Below are 16,889 nucleotides of genomic sequence, written 5' to 3' on the forward strand. Positions count from 1 at the left end.
AGATACAAATGCCTGATGAGTACAGCTTTTTCCTCCCCCCCCCCCCCCCCCCCCCACCCCCTCCATGTTGACAGCAACCCAAAGGCCGCATGTAATTGATTAAACCTGCAACAAAATCAAGAAAAACTCTCCTCAAACTCTAAAGGAAAAATGATTAACCCTTGTTATGTTAAAACTATCTTTGATATTAGTACATAAGTTACAGCCCTTGGACTTTTGGTTGTTTTTTTAAGGGTTTGGTTTGGTTTTCACCCCTGTAGTGTGGACCCTCTTTACGTCGGCGTCATGGTGACGAGCGTCCCCTGTGCCTGCCCGCTGACTGAACAACACCTGCATCGAAGATTACGATAATAAATACAAAAATCTGGCCCTCTATGGCTGCGCTGAGCGCTTGAGCACCTATAAACTTTATTTTTTTTTTATTTTAGATACTGTATTAATCCCCAGAGGGAAATTCATTACGGCTGCTGCACAAGCAGTGTCATACAATGACTAGCAAGGCGCGTGAGGCTAGGGTGAAGTGTCTTGCCCAAGAACACACAACAGTGACTAGGGAGGAGTTGGGATCGAACCACCAACCTTCCGGTTATTGGACAACCCTGCTATCCCACTGCGCCACTGTTGCCCCCAAAAGACCAGTCATGTTCTGTTTGTTCTTAAACCCGTCAGAAACCCCACACAGATGCAGGGCATCAAAAATTGGAATAAACTATTGTTGTTCCCCTCCACGGAAATCTTTAGTAAAAGGCGAAAGATTTATACGATATGAAGAGAAACAAGAGCGATAAACTGTAACACTTCGTAAAGATGTGCATGTACAATCCTGACTGAGCTTTTTACAGATGACCCCAGTAAATAAATATTTCAACTATCCACCCCAAGCAAAGATGCCAGCTCCAACTGTTTTCATTCATTTTGCATAGCTGCCAATCAATATATCAGGGCTGCATTGTGCCTGTAGAACAGAAGCACATGAATGACATGATACACCTGGTGACATTAACAAGACACAGGTGGAAGCAATGAGGACAGGGAGCCAATCACAGAGGTGAAAATAATAACAGGAAGTACTTGTGACCTTTTACATGCTGTGTTGCCTTTGTTGTCAAACTGTTGAAAATGAATCTTGCGTTTTTACCCATTACAGTTAGTAATTTGTGTGATGTTTAGAAGAATTTTCCCACAGCTTCTGAATGCAGCACAGTTTCCAACTGTTAGGCCACCTTTGACAAAGATTTCAAATTTGGATGTAATGATCTTTTTATAATACATTTGTACTCATATGTCAAAGACATAATCTCTGTCATTAAATAGTAGCCTCTTGTCTGTTCTGATATTCTGATACTCAGCAGTGACTGATGGCCATCATTTAACACAATGTATGAGCAGGCTGTTCATGTTCCACGGCTGTCATTCACTAGTGGAATAATTAATGTGGACTAGTGGGGCACAGACAGAAATTTTTTTTTAATTTTACATTTGACAAGCATCCATTGGAGATGTTGTTTTTTTAGTATAGACAATTGACAAACTATAACAGCACGATTTTTGTAATTCTAACACTTCTATGAAGGGTCCAGTTCTGGTTAATGATATGATACTTTGAACATGAACCTTGCTTAGCGGCAACAAACAAACAATAACAAGATCAGAACCTTCAGATCAGAACCTTTGGTCAGAACCTTTTCAATAAGAGAATTCCTATTACAGAGTGCATGTGTGAGTGGGCATAGTCCTCGGCACAATGGTCCACTCATTCCTCATGATATATGCAACGGGCTGTTGCTAGCTGCTAGCTCCGTCCTCTGTCTGTTTTCATGCTGCATGGCGATTCCAAAACACTGGAGCAACTTCTGTAGGTGTTTAAGAGACAACACATTCCACAAAACCAAGTACATCATAGGGAAAATCCAAAACCTGGATGCTTAAGCTAACCCTGTACCTTTAAATATAATTTATCCATTCAACCCACTTCAGTGTAACGTCCTGGGATCAGGGTCCAGAGGGACTTGGGATATGTCATAAGAATAAGTCATCCTGCTTCCACCAAGGTTGGAAGGCATAAATAATCCCTGCATTATATTCTGGGTCTGTCCCCACTTCCTTCAAATTTGATATGTGACACGTCTTCCATTAAAGACAAATATAAATTACACGTACAAACCACCACAGCTGGCTCCTGCTTTTCTTTTTTTTGCTGCAGTTCATTTGCTGTCTTTGTTTTTTTTTTTTGTCTATTTTTGCAGTTGTTTTGTTGTATCTCTGTGTACAATAAACTTCTTTGAAACTGCACACATACATTTAAAGTTGAAGGGGAGCAAAAAAAAAGGAAAAAAAAGCTTATTCTCGATGGACTTTCATGATGCTAACTATGCTGTGCAAGGGAGCATGAAAAGGCCCTGCGCACAGAGCCGGGGCATCAATGGCAATTAATGCAAGTGGTGTCTCAGACAAGGAGGCTAATGAGTTTTAATATACATGCAGGTGAGGGAGAGCTGAGTCGCTGAAGCCCTTAATGAACCCATGACAGCCTAATTAGCCACAATTTACAATTCTGGGATTCTAATCAGAGGCACTGAAATGCTGCCACACATCTTTGTATGAATGAGTCTTTTTAAATGCTCCAATCTGCTGCCTTGATTGATAATTGCCTGTTTTTCTTTTCCTCTCTCTCTCTCTCTCTCCCCCGCTGCACAGTATTTCTGGATTGTCGCTTAGTCACCTTAGTCTATATTAGTATGGAACATATTTTGATAGTCAGGAATGCGATGTGAAGGTGTTTTTAGTCCAGATTCAGTCAATGAAAACTGAATCATCAGTAAAGATTTTTGTGTAATATCACAGTATGCTTTAAGACATATGCAACAAAAAAAAAGATTGGAAGCCATGTTGCCTGAGCCTACCAGAAATAACCTGCTTCCTGATAACCATCCTTTGTTGCATAGACGATACCTAATCCCGTCCTAATGCTCGTGTGTTAACGCTCGCTACACGGATCTATCCTCTTTCTCTCCAGGCATGAAATTACAGCTGATCTATTCTGTAGCTCCTACACCATGTGTATTGTCCGACTAAGCAGATTCCCATCTTGTCCTCATGGAGGTAAACACACCTCTGTGGGTATCTAGCTCCATCATGGCTGAATGATTACACACTGCGGTAAGAGCCCAAACAAAGGGGAGGCATGTAAAGCCATTATAGGTATTCTCCATAGTACCAACATAAGGGAGGGGGTTTTAACAAAGGTCTTAGGCAGGTATTAAAAGCAGGTTCCCATAGCTGTAAAGTATTGGAAAGACTACACTCAGGATCCCAGATGCGCTGTGCTAGCCATGAGAAATGTAATTGCATGAAGTAGTCATGTTATGAAAGAAAAGAAAGAAAGGTGACGGTCAATATACACATAAGAACCCTGCACTATACTAGAGATCTGTCCTGGGTGTACAACACCTCTTGCCCATTGAGAGCTGGGATAGGCTTCAGCCTCCCAGTGACCCTCTATTACAGGACAAAAATGCAACCTACATGTACGTACTACATATCATGTTGGCCTTCGGGCACCAGACCAGACTGGATGCTTCAGATGCCAGACTAACACACAACTATTGCATCTGTCACGAGTGGCTCAGGTGAGGGGATTTAAAAGCAGGACAGTGATTCAGTAGTGAAAGAATAATCCAAAGTTTTAGTAAGGTACACGATGATCAGTCCAATAAGGCAACAGTACAAAATGGCTAGGCTAGGTCGAGAACTAAGTCAGAAACAAGGTCGAAAAACGGAAAGGCAATCCACTCTGGCAAAAACAACCAAAAGAACAAGGCAAAGAAAATAAATCCAAATAACTGGCACAGTCACACACTTGACATCTGAAACAAAGGGAGCTTAAAACTACAAAACAACTACGAAACATTTTTAAAATAAAAAAACCTGACTAAAAAGTGCAGACCTGACAGTATCTATATTTATGAAGCTATGTACATGTATAAATATGTCAGGGTTTGTCAGGAGGAGGAGGACACAAATGCAGAGGCACAGAGCGGTTAAAGTTAACTAAAGCTCCTTTATTCAAAGCAGGGGGGCAAAACAATACAAAATCAAAAATCTCACTTAGCGTGGTCAAAAGGAAAAGTACAAAATGAGTAACTAAAATCACACTTTGCGTGGCAAAACTACATTAAGGCAAACAAAAAACATAGGCTACTAGCTGGAGCACCCCGAGGTCAGGCAGAAGTACATGGCATGGTACACGAGGAACAAGGCATGGCATGGACGAGACATCGACAGAAACAAACCCTACACCAGACGAGACACACTAACTCCATGAATGACGAATTGAACTAGCACTGAGCACAGCGAGGACAAAGACTATATACACAAGACGGGACACAGGTGGCACACATTAGGGTAGGGCAGGTAATCACACAAGGTAGGCAAACATAGGAAGTAAAACACAAGACGATGCACAAGGAGGACAAGGCTATCAAAATAAAACAGGAAGCACAAGACAACATCACAAAAACAGAAACCCAGGGGACAGAACAACAACCTAACAAAGATAACAGGACACAGGATAAACAGAAAACCCAAAACAAGGAAACAAAACCTGAACTAAACACCAGGTCGTGACAAAATATGTATTTGGTTATTTGTGGTTTTGTTCTTCTCTTGTTTTTTGAGTTGATTTTTAGTTTTCAGTTTTCATTTTTGGTTTCCTAGTGTTCCCTGTGTTGTCTTGTTTCTGGCAGTCTTTCTGACGTTACTTTGTTTCTGTCCTGTTTCCTGTTTTATTTTGAAAGCCTTGTTTCCCTTGTGTTTGTATATGTGTTTTACTTTCCTTGTGTTCCTGCCTTTGGGTGATTGTTTGCCCCGCCCTAATGTGTTTAACTTGTATCTTCTTCCACTGTCTATTTAAGTCCTGTGTTCCCCTTGTCTGTGCCCAATCATCCTTGTCACCTTCCCTTTTTTTCTTTGGTTTTCCTGCGTTGTAGTAAGTTTTGGATTTTTTTTTATCCAAGTTTCTTTGTTTGGTTTTGTATTTTTGGAGTTCGTGTTTTGTTCTAGTTCTGTTTGAAATAAAACTTCACCTTGGCATTTCTATTCTGCCTGCGCCTGAGTCCTACTTCCACCGCACCCGACAGTATGATCTGGCCATATTTGGACTCAGCAGGCAGAGCAGCCATGGAGGACCCTGTGGAGCTAGTGTCTGATTGGGAGGACACCAACTGGCAAAGGGTTCAAATTCAAGCTGTGGTGGACTGGGTGGACCACATGCCTTCACCTCCTCAGGATGAGGAGGAGGTTGTTGTCCACCCACCGGATGTCTTTGCTCCAGCAGTTAGGGGCCCTTTGGAACATTAGCAGCAGAAGCTGCGGGCCCGGATGTAAAAGATCCTGGTCACCGAGCCCTGGATGCTTCATGACTACAGGCCGGTGTTCCAGGAAATGTAGTTCCCTCCTCCAGTGGCTCCAGCGCTCCCTGCCTGGGCCACTCGCCCTGCCCAAGCCCCAACTCCAGCCCGGGCCCCAGCTCCAGCCCAGGCCCCAGCTCCAGCCCTTCCCACATGGGCCACCCGACCAGCTCCACCTCCAGTCTCAGCCTGTGCACCCGACGGTCCATATCCCTCTGTGGTGCTGGTTGGGCTGACGTTGCCTCTTTCCGCAAGATGACACTGGAGCAGTGTCATCTCCAGTGTCATCTTGCGGAGTTCCATCACATTCTCAGGAGACAACCTGCCCTGACACTGGTGGTTCCTCTGCAGTGGATTTATTAAGCTCAAATGAGGATGAATTTACTATTCAGACTTATGAATATTTGTAGTTTGGACTCTGTAGGTCCATCGGCTTAGTCACAGGGGGCTTGCTACTCGGACTCCGGGGAACCTCGTTCCAGTCCCTGGAGACGTCTTGTCCTGATCCAGAGGGACCTACAGTTCTGGCTTCTTGTCCCAACACCGGAGGGTCTCCACTCCTGGAACCCTGTTCCGGCCCTGGCAGGCCTCCGCTCCTGGGTGTCTTTCCAGACCCAGATGGACCTCTTGGGTTCCTGTTCCAACCATGGCGGACCTCCGCTCCTGGCTTCCTGCTCCAGCCCTGGCGGACCTCCGCTCCTGGCTTCCTGTGAGGGTCGTGGAGGGTCTGCGTCCCAGTCTCCGCTGGCCATCTGCCCAGATCCTGGTGGGCTTCCTCCTGGACCGGAGTTAGGGTCCCTTATTCTGCCTGCACCTGAGTCCTACTTCCACCGCACCCGACTGTATTTTTAAAAAAAACATGAAAATGGTCCTTAAAAACAACCTAATGGCAGAAAAAACACTTTTTAAGTTTAAGAAATTCTACAAAAATACTATTGCTGTGTTTGGTAGAGATACATTGAAAGTCCTACCATAATAGCATAGAATTGATGGAAGAAGACAATGCAAACAAGACATTGCCACAAATTAGAACATCATATTTTGAGGTTCAAAACTCATAGTAACCTCCACTTGGGAGGACAACATGGACAACAATCTGAAGCTGCTTGGAGGAGAAGAGAAACAAGCAAACAAACAAACCCCTTCCAACCTCCCCCCTCTCTCCAGTCCACTTGGTAGGCCCCAATAATGATGATTTTCCACACCAGACCTTCATCAGGGCCTCATCAGACTGACTGTGCAATCAGAAACAAACACAAAAGACAACCAAATACCCAAGACAAACAAAATAAATGATCTAAATATATTCATATAAATAACTGGGTGAATATTTGCAAGGTGCAACATTGAGGTCCATGGACATGCTTCACTTTTAAGCCAGCCTCCCCAGAGGTCAGTGGGGAGAACTGCTGTTTTTGAATGCTTCAGCATGGACATTTCTTAGGTGAATGTTGGTGGATTTTGAAGTTAAATAAAAAGAACACATTATGTTTTGAGCTAGCCAGGACCCAGAAGCAAACCACAGACAGGGATTAAGCTTAAAGATGGCTTTATAATGACAACAGGAACCACAACAGGTCTAACGGCATCCTAAGCGTGATGCAGATAAGACATATTTCTACCCATCTAGTTTAACAGGAAAATGCTTTAAAACTCACACATTTGAACCATAATTGGGTTGAAAAATTAGAATAACTTGAGGTCTTTAGCTGGGTCAAATAATAGTCTGTAAGAGGTCTTACTGTGCTGGTTTTTCTAAACACACTCACCCACACATTGCAGCTTTTTAATTTCCCTGCTAAAACTGTTAAGACTGTTATGTTAGGGGCAAAGCATGCATGTAATTACTACTGGGCTTATGCACATTCCTGTTGTGTATGTGTGTGTGTGTGTGTTTGCATGGCTGTCGTGGTGTACACAGTCGTTGATGTACAATTTCCAAACTTCTGTTCCACTTCCAATAGACTCATCGGTGCGTCTGCTGCCGCCCGAGCCTGAATTTTAACAGCATTGTTGTGCAATCTGTCAAAACAATGACTAAGCCGATTTGTATACAACAGAACAGAATGTAATTCCGAATGAGAATTTGGGTTATTCATCCCCCTCTCTCACAGCCTGTGACAGGTAATTCTTCAAGGTTCAAGTATTTCTGGATAACATAATCATATTTTCTAAGGTTTTTTTTCCCTTTTTCATCATTGACCTGCACTTCTTTGAGTTAAATCGCATCACAGGGATTAAAGGCAGCTATTAAAATGAAATCCACTTATGTTTGCCAGAGGATCATATCAAACTTCAATTGGAGTTTGGGCTTTAGCAGTTTCATTTTGATTTGGATGGGATTTTCTGATCCTTCAACTAAAGCCACAAAAGAGCCCTCCACCTGCTACAAGGCTAAATTAATATGAATGTTTTATTTCATAGGGATTGGAGGAGTCAATCATTCCGTGACTGAAGATATGAATAGCAAAGAGCAGGGGATTATCGCCGGTATACCGTCTACATAACAACACACACACACTTCATCGTGGGAGTTTCAGTTTGGTTTTAAAACTACTCACGCAGGTCAGTGTTGAGTGTTAAAAATCCCTGTTTGTGCGAGTAAGACACGAGGCTTCGCAATGTCAGTAATTAAATAAAAACACAAAAAAAAACAATCAATGATGCAGCAATGATGCTTTATTTAACTTTTCATACAACACAAATTACACTCAACAAAAATATAAACGCAACACTTTTGTTTTTGCTCCCATGTTTCATGAGATGGACTTGAAGATCTAAACTTCATTCCAGATACACAATATTACCATTCCTCTCAAACATTGTTCACAAATCTGTCTAAATGTGTGATAGTGAGCACTTCTGCTTTGCTGAGATAATCCATCCCACCTCACAGGTGTGCCACATCAAGATGCTGATCTGACATCATGATTAGTGCACAGGTGTACCTTAAACTGCCCACAATAAAAGGCCACCCTGAAATGTGCATTTTGTTTCTGCTTTATTGGCGGTCTGGGGACTCAGAACCAGTCAGTATCTGGTGTGACCACCATTTGCCTCATGCAGTGCAACACATCTTCTTCGCATAGAGTTTGTCAGATTGTCTATTGTGGCCTGTGGAATGTTGGTCCACTCCTCTTCAATGGCTGTGCGAAGTTGCTGGATATTAGTGGGAACTGGTGCACGCTGTCGTATACGCCGGTCAAGCACATCCCAAACATGTTCAATGGGTGACATGTCCGGTGAGTATGCTGGCCATGCAAGAACTGGGACATTTTCAGCTTCCAAGAATTGTGTACAGATCCTTGCAACATGGGGCCGTGCATTATCTTGCTGAAACATGAGGTGATGTTCATGGATGTATGGCACAACAATGGGCCTCAGGATCTCATCACGGTATCTCTGTGCATTCAAAATGCCATCAATAAAATGCACCTGTGTTCTTCGTCCATAACAGATGCCTGCCCATACCATGACCCCACCACCACCATGGGCCACTCGATCCACAACATTGACATCAGCAAAGCGCTCACCCACACGACGCCACACACGCTGTCTGCCATCTGCCCTGAACAATGTAAACCGAGATTCATCCGTGAAAAGAACACCTCTCCAACGTGCTAGACGCCATCGAATGTGAGCATTTGCCCACTCAAGTCTGTTACGGCGACGATCTGGAGTCAGGTTAAGACCCCGATGAGGACGACGAGCATGCAGTTGAGCTTCCCTGAGACGGTTTCTGACAGTTTGTGCAGAAATTGTTTGGTTATGCAAACCAATTGTTTCAGCAGCTGTCTGAGTGGCTGGTCTCAGACGATCTCGGAGGTGAACCTGCTGGATGTGGAGGTCCTGGGCTGGTGTGGTTACTCGTGGTCTGCGGTTGTGAGGCCGGTTGGATGTACTGCCATATTCTCTGAAACGCCTTTGGAGACGGCTTATGGTGGAGAAATGAACATTCAATGCACGAGCAACAGATCTGGTTGACATTCCTGCTGTCAGCATGCCAATTGCACGCTCCCTCAATGCTTGTGGCATCTGTGGCATTTTGCTGTGAGACAAAACTGCACATTTCAGGGTGGCCTTTTATTGTGGGCAGTTTGAGGTACACCTGTGCACTAATCATGATGTCAGATCAGCATCTTGATGTGGCACACCTGTGAGGTGGGATGGATTATCTCAGCAAAGCAGAAGTGCTCACTATCACACATTTAGACAGATTTGTGAACAATGTTTGAGAGGAATGGTAATATTGTGTATCTGGAATGAAGTTTAGATCTTCAAGTCCATCTCATGAAACATGGGAGCAAAAACAAAAGTGTTGCGTTTATATTTTTGTTGAGTGTACTTTACAAGACGTACACACACACACACTCTACCAAATCATGGATTAACTGTTAAAACTCTGAAGAAACGACATGGTTTATACAAAAACTAGAACCAAGAAAACAAAGCATTGTCTATCAAAACAACTAAAAGAACAGTTTGATAATAAATGAAGAGCTGGCAATTATTTTTGAATAATAAATATATTAAAGAAAAAATACATTCTAAAATAATGTGTTGCAAGCATTAAGAGCGATGAAAAAAAAATCACTAAAAAATACACTAAAAAATGTATGATAAAATAGGGCAAGCAGCTAAAGTCAAAAAAAGTAGTATATAATAATAAAACTAATTATTATTATTATGCTTCAGGATCAGAGAGGACCCACAAGGAAACACAAACAAATCTAATACAACAGAAAGAGAGCTATACTAAAAAATAATAGATTAGAAAGAATAGAAAAAAAAAAATCAGAAAACTGAAACCATCATCAAAATAAGAACACAAGAATGGTGTGGAAACTTTGGAAACAAGGAAGCAGCAAAAACACAGACAGACAAACAGATGAAGGGGAGCACAGGACTTACATACGCAAGGGTTAACGAGACACAGGTGAGAACAATCAGAGTGAGGCAGGTGATTCAACAAGGAGGAAAACACAAGAGGAAGTGAAACAAACACACAGAGGAAACAAGACTTTCAAAATAAAACAGGAAGCTAAAAGCACTGGGAAGAGTTCTATCTAAGAAATGAATAAAAACAATAAAAAAAACAAAAACAAACAGTCAAATGCAAGACAAAGAAATAAAAAATAAAGCAGGGATGCTAGACATGCTATTAGCTTTTAGCTATTTGCCTAATTTCAAAGTATGTTGACACAACTGGGATGAATTGATAAATAAATATATCAAATTATAAATATATCAAATTATATTATTATATATAAATATATTAAGATTTAATCATCTTAATCATCATTCAATCATAATAATAAATAAATTGTTTAAAAAAAAAATCTTTTTTTGTTAAGTAATGAAATTCACTACATACATTTCCTGATTTAATCCAATTTGGACACATATTAGTCTAAAATCCGGGTAACATGATGTTGTTAAGTGCTGCAATTTATCCTGATTTGCTTGCTAAAGTCTCCTGCTGTCGACGCTGACTGATTACGGAGATCAACTCCACTAAATTGTTTTTTGAACGTGGGCCACTTCTCGTCAGCATCCCATGAAGGGCACAGGGAGGTGTGCGCTCTCTAAGTTGCCGCCATGATGTCAGACTTGTAATGTAATTACAAACCCATCTGTCTCTCATCGTATGACAAGCGCAAAATGTCCAATTATGGTTTCGTTTAAATTGTAATTAGTTCGGCCCAATTTGCCGTCCTCCAGTGTGCTGCGCGTGTCTAATGAAAGGGAGATGCTTGATTCTGTGCTAAAGAACCTGAGAGATTTTCTGCTCACTGCACACTGGCTTCCACACACACACACAGCCTTTTTTAGTGAGTTTCTATTGTTGACCTCAACAACTCATAACTGCCCCTCTAGAGGATAAGTATGTAGTAGTCTCACTGCAGTCTGTTGGAGCTGAAGCCTTTTGAATTGTCCATGATCAGGATAATATTTACACACATTCTTAGTGATTTCTGTTCACTTATTAGTGCACAACAATGGGGCTGATCACTGTAATGCAATCATTAACCCTTATTTGTTTCTCTGCACTACAAATACACAGCCTACTGGGTACTGTATGGTATGGAGCATGGACGTCACTAGGGTTGACAGATAGGGGGGGCTAATCACTTCATTTCTTATTGTCATTATATATATTATTTTTCAGATGGTTCCAGATGCTCCAGGTAATTAAGATTAAGAAAAGCTTTATTTGTCCCAGAATGGGGAAATTGCATTTATGCAACAGCACAGTTACAGAAAGCAAAATATAAGAAAAGCTATATACACAATAAAATAAACTACCGATATTATGCAATACAATCAAAAAAGAGTTTACATATTAACAACTACTGCACAGATGAGTGGAGGTAGAAGTGGTTTGTAATAAAATGTACATAGTGCATCAAAAGAACAAATAAGTAATTTATTGTATAGTGTGGTGTGTGAATATTGCACCTATCAACCACCAATCCAGCTGTTCATCTGTGGAAAAGACTTCTGCCATTGACTCTGAAACAGCATCTCAGTCTATAATCTTTTCTTATTATTTCAGAAATAGTCGCGCTGTAAATGTCTCTTTCGTCCCTGCAAAAGTTGAAAAATGAAGCTGCGCTACATGAAAGAAGCGCTGTTTACTGTGAGCGTCTGAGAGCGAGCTCCCCTGTTCATCCGGAACGTCTTCGACGTAACTTCTGGGTTAGCGTAACAAAACAGCACTGCTAATAAGTCAAATAAAAGTTTCCAGTAAGAAATAACAGTGAATAACAGTGTATAACAGGGGTATGCAGAACAATGCACCTTCCGGCTGAGATAACAGTCCGCTACGCGTCTATTATTGCGTTCAGGGCCGCTTTTCAGATGTGTAGACGACTCGTTAGTGGAGATACATCTCTTGTCTTCAGAAGACATCTTTGATACACCACGTCAGAGGCACAAGGCTCTACAATTGGATATTTGAGCCCCTTGTGATATCGCTCGATGGTCCGATTGGACAATGACTTGCCCGTAGAATAATACAGCCAGTCTACATCACACAGACATGCCTGAAGTGTCCTCTTTTCGAGGAAAGAAACAGAACGTCTCTAGCTATTACTTTCCCGATGTATGAGCGACTTTGTAAGACATATGCTCTCATATCGTATACAACGTGGTCGACTCCGAAATAATCAAGATAATAATAATAAATAAAATATTGCCCCATATTATAGGGGGGCTTGGGATTATTTTAGGGAGGCTTCAGCCTTCAGGGTTTGGTGAAGGAGAGGCTGCACAGGCTGAGAGGCAATGTTCCTAGAAGGGGTTATTTTGAGCAGACAAAAAGGTACTAGACATAAACGACTCTTGAACTCATGGTGGCACAAAGGTAACTAGGAAACAAAGTAACAAGGTATCAAGGTAGCAAAGCAAGGAGGCAACATACACGGCTGCAAACACGACGGCCTGACCAGAACAAAGGGAAGCACAGAACTTTTGTAGACACAGACAACAAGACACAGGTGAACACAATCAGGGTGGGGTGGGTAATCACAAAAGGCAGGAAACACAGGGGAAGTAAAACACAAGGGAATACACAAGGAAGACCGGACTTTCAAAATAAAACATAAACTTAACACACAACTACGGTCAGCGACACAGGATGACACAGGGACAATTAAACACTGCATGAAACCTCAAATAACCAGAACATCTAAAACAAAAATGCAGATCATGATAGAAATGCACCGACTGATTTGGATATTTTTTTGCAGACTGTAAAGTTTCATCCACATAGGATGAAGTATGAGGGAGATACAGCCACAAAAACATCTGTTTCCTGTGCGTTGGCGAAGGAACTTCATTCCGGCGCCACAGCCAGACCGTGTGATGAAGTGCTGTGTTTTTGATAACTTTTGGTCCCTAATGCCTTAAGAGTAACCAGACCAAATTCCAGCTGGATTGGACAAATTCCCTAGGAGGGGTTCGCAAAAGTGCGGGGAGTGAAAAATACAAAATGGCGCAGTTTTTTCAAAATGGTGGACTTCCTGTTCGATTTAGAGGATACCTCCAAGAGACTTTTTTTTCTCTTCTCGGGGTGATACATATGTGTACCAATTTTCACGTCTGTAGGTCAAACAGGGACGCAGATCTCATTCTAGTGGAGCTGAGCCATGCGGCCATGCCCACATATGACGATAATGTGATATGAAAAGGGGCACAGGGGCTGATGTCATGCTAGAGTAAGAGGCAGGTAGGATGAACAAATCAAGAAACACAGCAGCTCTCTCTATGGTGGAGAAGGGTCAACTTCATGCCGTTGCCCCGCCCACATGGTGTAACATCGAGCTGCGTTTTTGATAACTTTTGCTCAGTCATGTCTTTAGAACCATGTGACAAAAACTCAGGTCTATCAGAGTATTTCCCTAGGAGGAGTTCGTTCAAATACGAGCTATGGAACATGTAAATGCAGCCTGAACACAATTCATAATGCCAGTAGGTGGCGGTATGAGAGTATCAGCTCATTAGCATATCAATCTGTTCAGAATGACAGGCTCGGCATGCCTGATTTTTTTCAGCCACATAGGATGAAGTATGTGAGAGATACAGACACAAATACATCCATTTCCTGTGCGCTGGTGAAGGGTGGCCTTCGTGGCGGCGCCACAGCCGGACCGTATGACGAAGTGCTGCGTTTTTACAAGACGCGTTTTTTCTTGTCACGTGGAGATACATCAGTGTACCGAGTTTCAGGTCTGTAGCAGTTGCGGTGAATATTTTCACACTTTAGGGGGTGCTGCAGAGCCATGCAGCCACGCCCACCAATGGCGATGGTTTTTTGTCGGGGGACAATTTTGTGCCAAATTTGGTGAGTTTTTGAGCACGTTCAGGGGGTCAAAATCGCTATACCGGTGCAGGAACCAGAGTCAAGTATAACGTTTCATGCTCGGGCCCTAATAAATAATAATAAATGCATACATTTGCTGTAATATTTTGTTGTTTAACTGTTTAGACCTCCATAAACACTAACAACTGCTTGGATGTCTGTGTCACCCAGAAAACTCCATAAAGACAGGCTAAGAAGCATAATTGTTCCTAGTGCTTTCACACTGATTTAAGTACCCTTTATGTTTGATTATAGCACTGCATCTACTGATGAAAGTGGCTTCTGTATGTCAGGACAGTTTTAACCGTATGAACTCCAAAAACCTGACGGTGGCTTTGACTTGCTTTAAAAAAACAACAGAAATGACACTATCCAAAATAAAATGTAATATTATTATTATTATTATTAATGTAAACTACCTTACAATACATGCAGAAGTGTGAACTACACCCCAATGTAAGCTAAAAATTATGTATTTTGAGTGTCATCCTTATTTCAATTATAAAATACAACAGTGAAAATAATAGTGAATAACAGTGAACACAATAGTTATTAACATGTTCATGTAAGTTTAGTGTTAGTTAATGTGTATTTCTATCATTTTTCACTGTCACTGTTTACACTTTCTTGGGTGTTTGTGTACAAATTAAGAGCTGTAATCACATACTGTAAATATAATCATCCTCCAGAACTCCAGGGAAGCTTTATCACAGATAATAGACATTGATTTCATTCTCCTCTCTCTGTAGATTGCTCATCACATGACACTAGAGTGAAGAGACGGAGCAGGAAGTGCAACACATCTCTAAATGCATACGGGGCGCTGGTGACTGCATTCAGGCCATGATTAGCATGTAATCAGCAAAGTACAAACTGATTATTAGCTCTCGCACTTAGCTGTCTTAGGGGGAAGCTGCTTTCTCTTTCTTCTTCACTGTATTTCTGCTCTTGATTACAACATGCTCCTGTGATTTCCACAGCAGCAAGGGCACTTTTTTCCTGTCTGTGTGCCAGCTCAGAAAGGTCTATATCTCTCCTCCTCCAACCTCCTCTGAACCACTGATGGCACATGATTGCCAGTATGGATGTGCTGCTCCACTACGGTTTATGTGTTCATCAATAGTGGCCTTTTATTGGGTCAGTCAGTGTCATCTGCTGTTGGCAGAGTTGAGCTTTATTCCTATTTTACTCTTTAGGATGTCAGCCTTGTAAAGCCTTCACTGCAGAGTGTGTCTACAGGTCCTGTAAAGGCTTTAACTGCTGATTCCTGAGAGGAATAAAAAATGGTACATTGAACAAGAGCAGCTCCAAGCTTACCCATCATGATATTAGTTGCCTGACATTGGCTTTCCTGCCATGTAAAAGTTATTTGGGGCCCAACAAAGACACAATAATGCAAAATCAGTGCATGCTCTGTCTTTAGAATTCACACCCAGATCATGTCTGTACTCATTTTTGTGCCCTTCACATAGGGTTATAGGTGTATCTGTATAACCAAGTTCAGCTTAAGTCCTAAAACAACAATCTGGGGCCGTAGTCACAAAGATTTTTAGCGCTAGGAGTTTCCCTTAGTGGTGAAATTCTAAGAAAATTCTTAGAATTATGATGTTTTCTAAGAATTTCCCCTCATAATTAAGATTAAATCCTAGTACAGATAAATGAGGTCTTAAGGTAACAAAAACTGTGAGGAGGCGTGTTTGACCCTGTTGCTACACATGACGCATTGTTTAGGAGACGTGGTGGGTTAATAATATAAACAGCATAGAATGGACGGTGACATGAAGGCTTGTATTCTCAGATGATGATGTGATCATAAACACAAATTGTTTGGATGGAATTCAGCCTGTAGGATATTAACGCGGGATGACTGGCGCAGCTGTCACTAACTTTCTGTGATTGCTGTCTGTTACTAAGAATTTTCTTAGAATTTCACTCCTAACGGAAACAAATAATCTCTGCGCATATGGCCCCTGTCACTGTCAACCAATGCTGCTATATTAGGAACGTATTCTCATGTTGTTCTGTCAATCAATCACATCTTCTAAAACGTGTCACACATAGCAACGAGGTCAAACACGCCTCCTCACTAAGATCAAACTTTATTTTGTCTGCTCCTTCCTCAGAGTCACTCTGAGAATGTTCTTAAATCACTTTTAAAGGTAGGGTAGGAGATTTTGAAAACTCAGTGAGAGTCAGCCAGATTTCGAAAGTAAGCACACGCCCCTTTCTCTCGGAGCTCACCCCGAAGCCACACCTCCAATCACATAGCATTACCTGAAGACGAGCTGCGGTCTGTGACTTTTGCCATCATGCATGTACCTCTCTGGTGCGCGCAGAGCAGGAAGAGAGTGACAACCAGCCAACACTCCGCGCAGGGTCCACAAGGAGGATTGGCTGATGTTTGTAGCATTTTATAGCTTCCACAGATGATTCATATTCTTCGTTTCAATGCCAAAACGGCGGAACTAATTGGTTGCTATCGGATTATAAAGAGAAGTTACACTAATTTAACAAAAGTGCATCAGAATGAAATCTACTTAATAAGATTTTTTTAGGCTAAGATAAGAGGGAATTCTAAGAATCTTTGTGAATACGGCCCCTGAAGTCTGTTTTTAGTA

The 16,889-nt window shown here is 41.8% G+C and overlaps 1 non-coding gene across 1 annotated transcript; it reads right to left on the minus strand.

Moving 5' to 3' along the window:
* Positions 1 to 671: 671 nt before the first annotated feature.
* On the minus strand, positions 672 to 784 carry LOC114432763 (U5 spliceosomal RNA). The gene has a single exon (XR_003670325.1). It is a non-coding gene; the product is annotated as a U5 spliceosomal RNA (small nuclear RNA).
* Between the last annotated feature and the right edge of the window lie 16,105 nt (positions 785 to 16,889).

The sequence above is a fragment of the Parambassis ranga genome, chromosome 2, assembly GCF_900634625.1.
Source record: "Parambassis ranga chromosome 2, fParRan2.1, whole genome shotgun sequence".
NCBI classification, from domain to species: domain Eukaryota; kingdom Metazoa; phylum Chordata; class Actinopteri; family Ambassidae; genus Parambassis; species Parambassis ranga.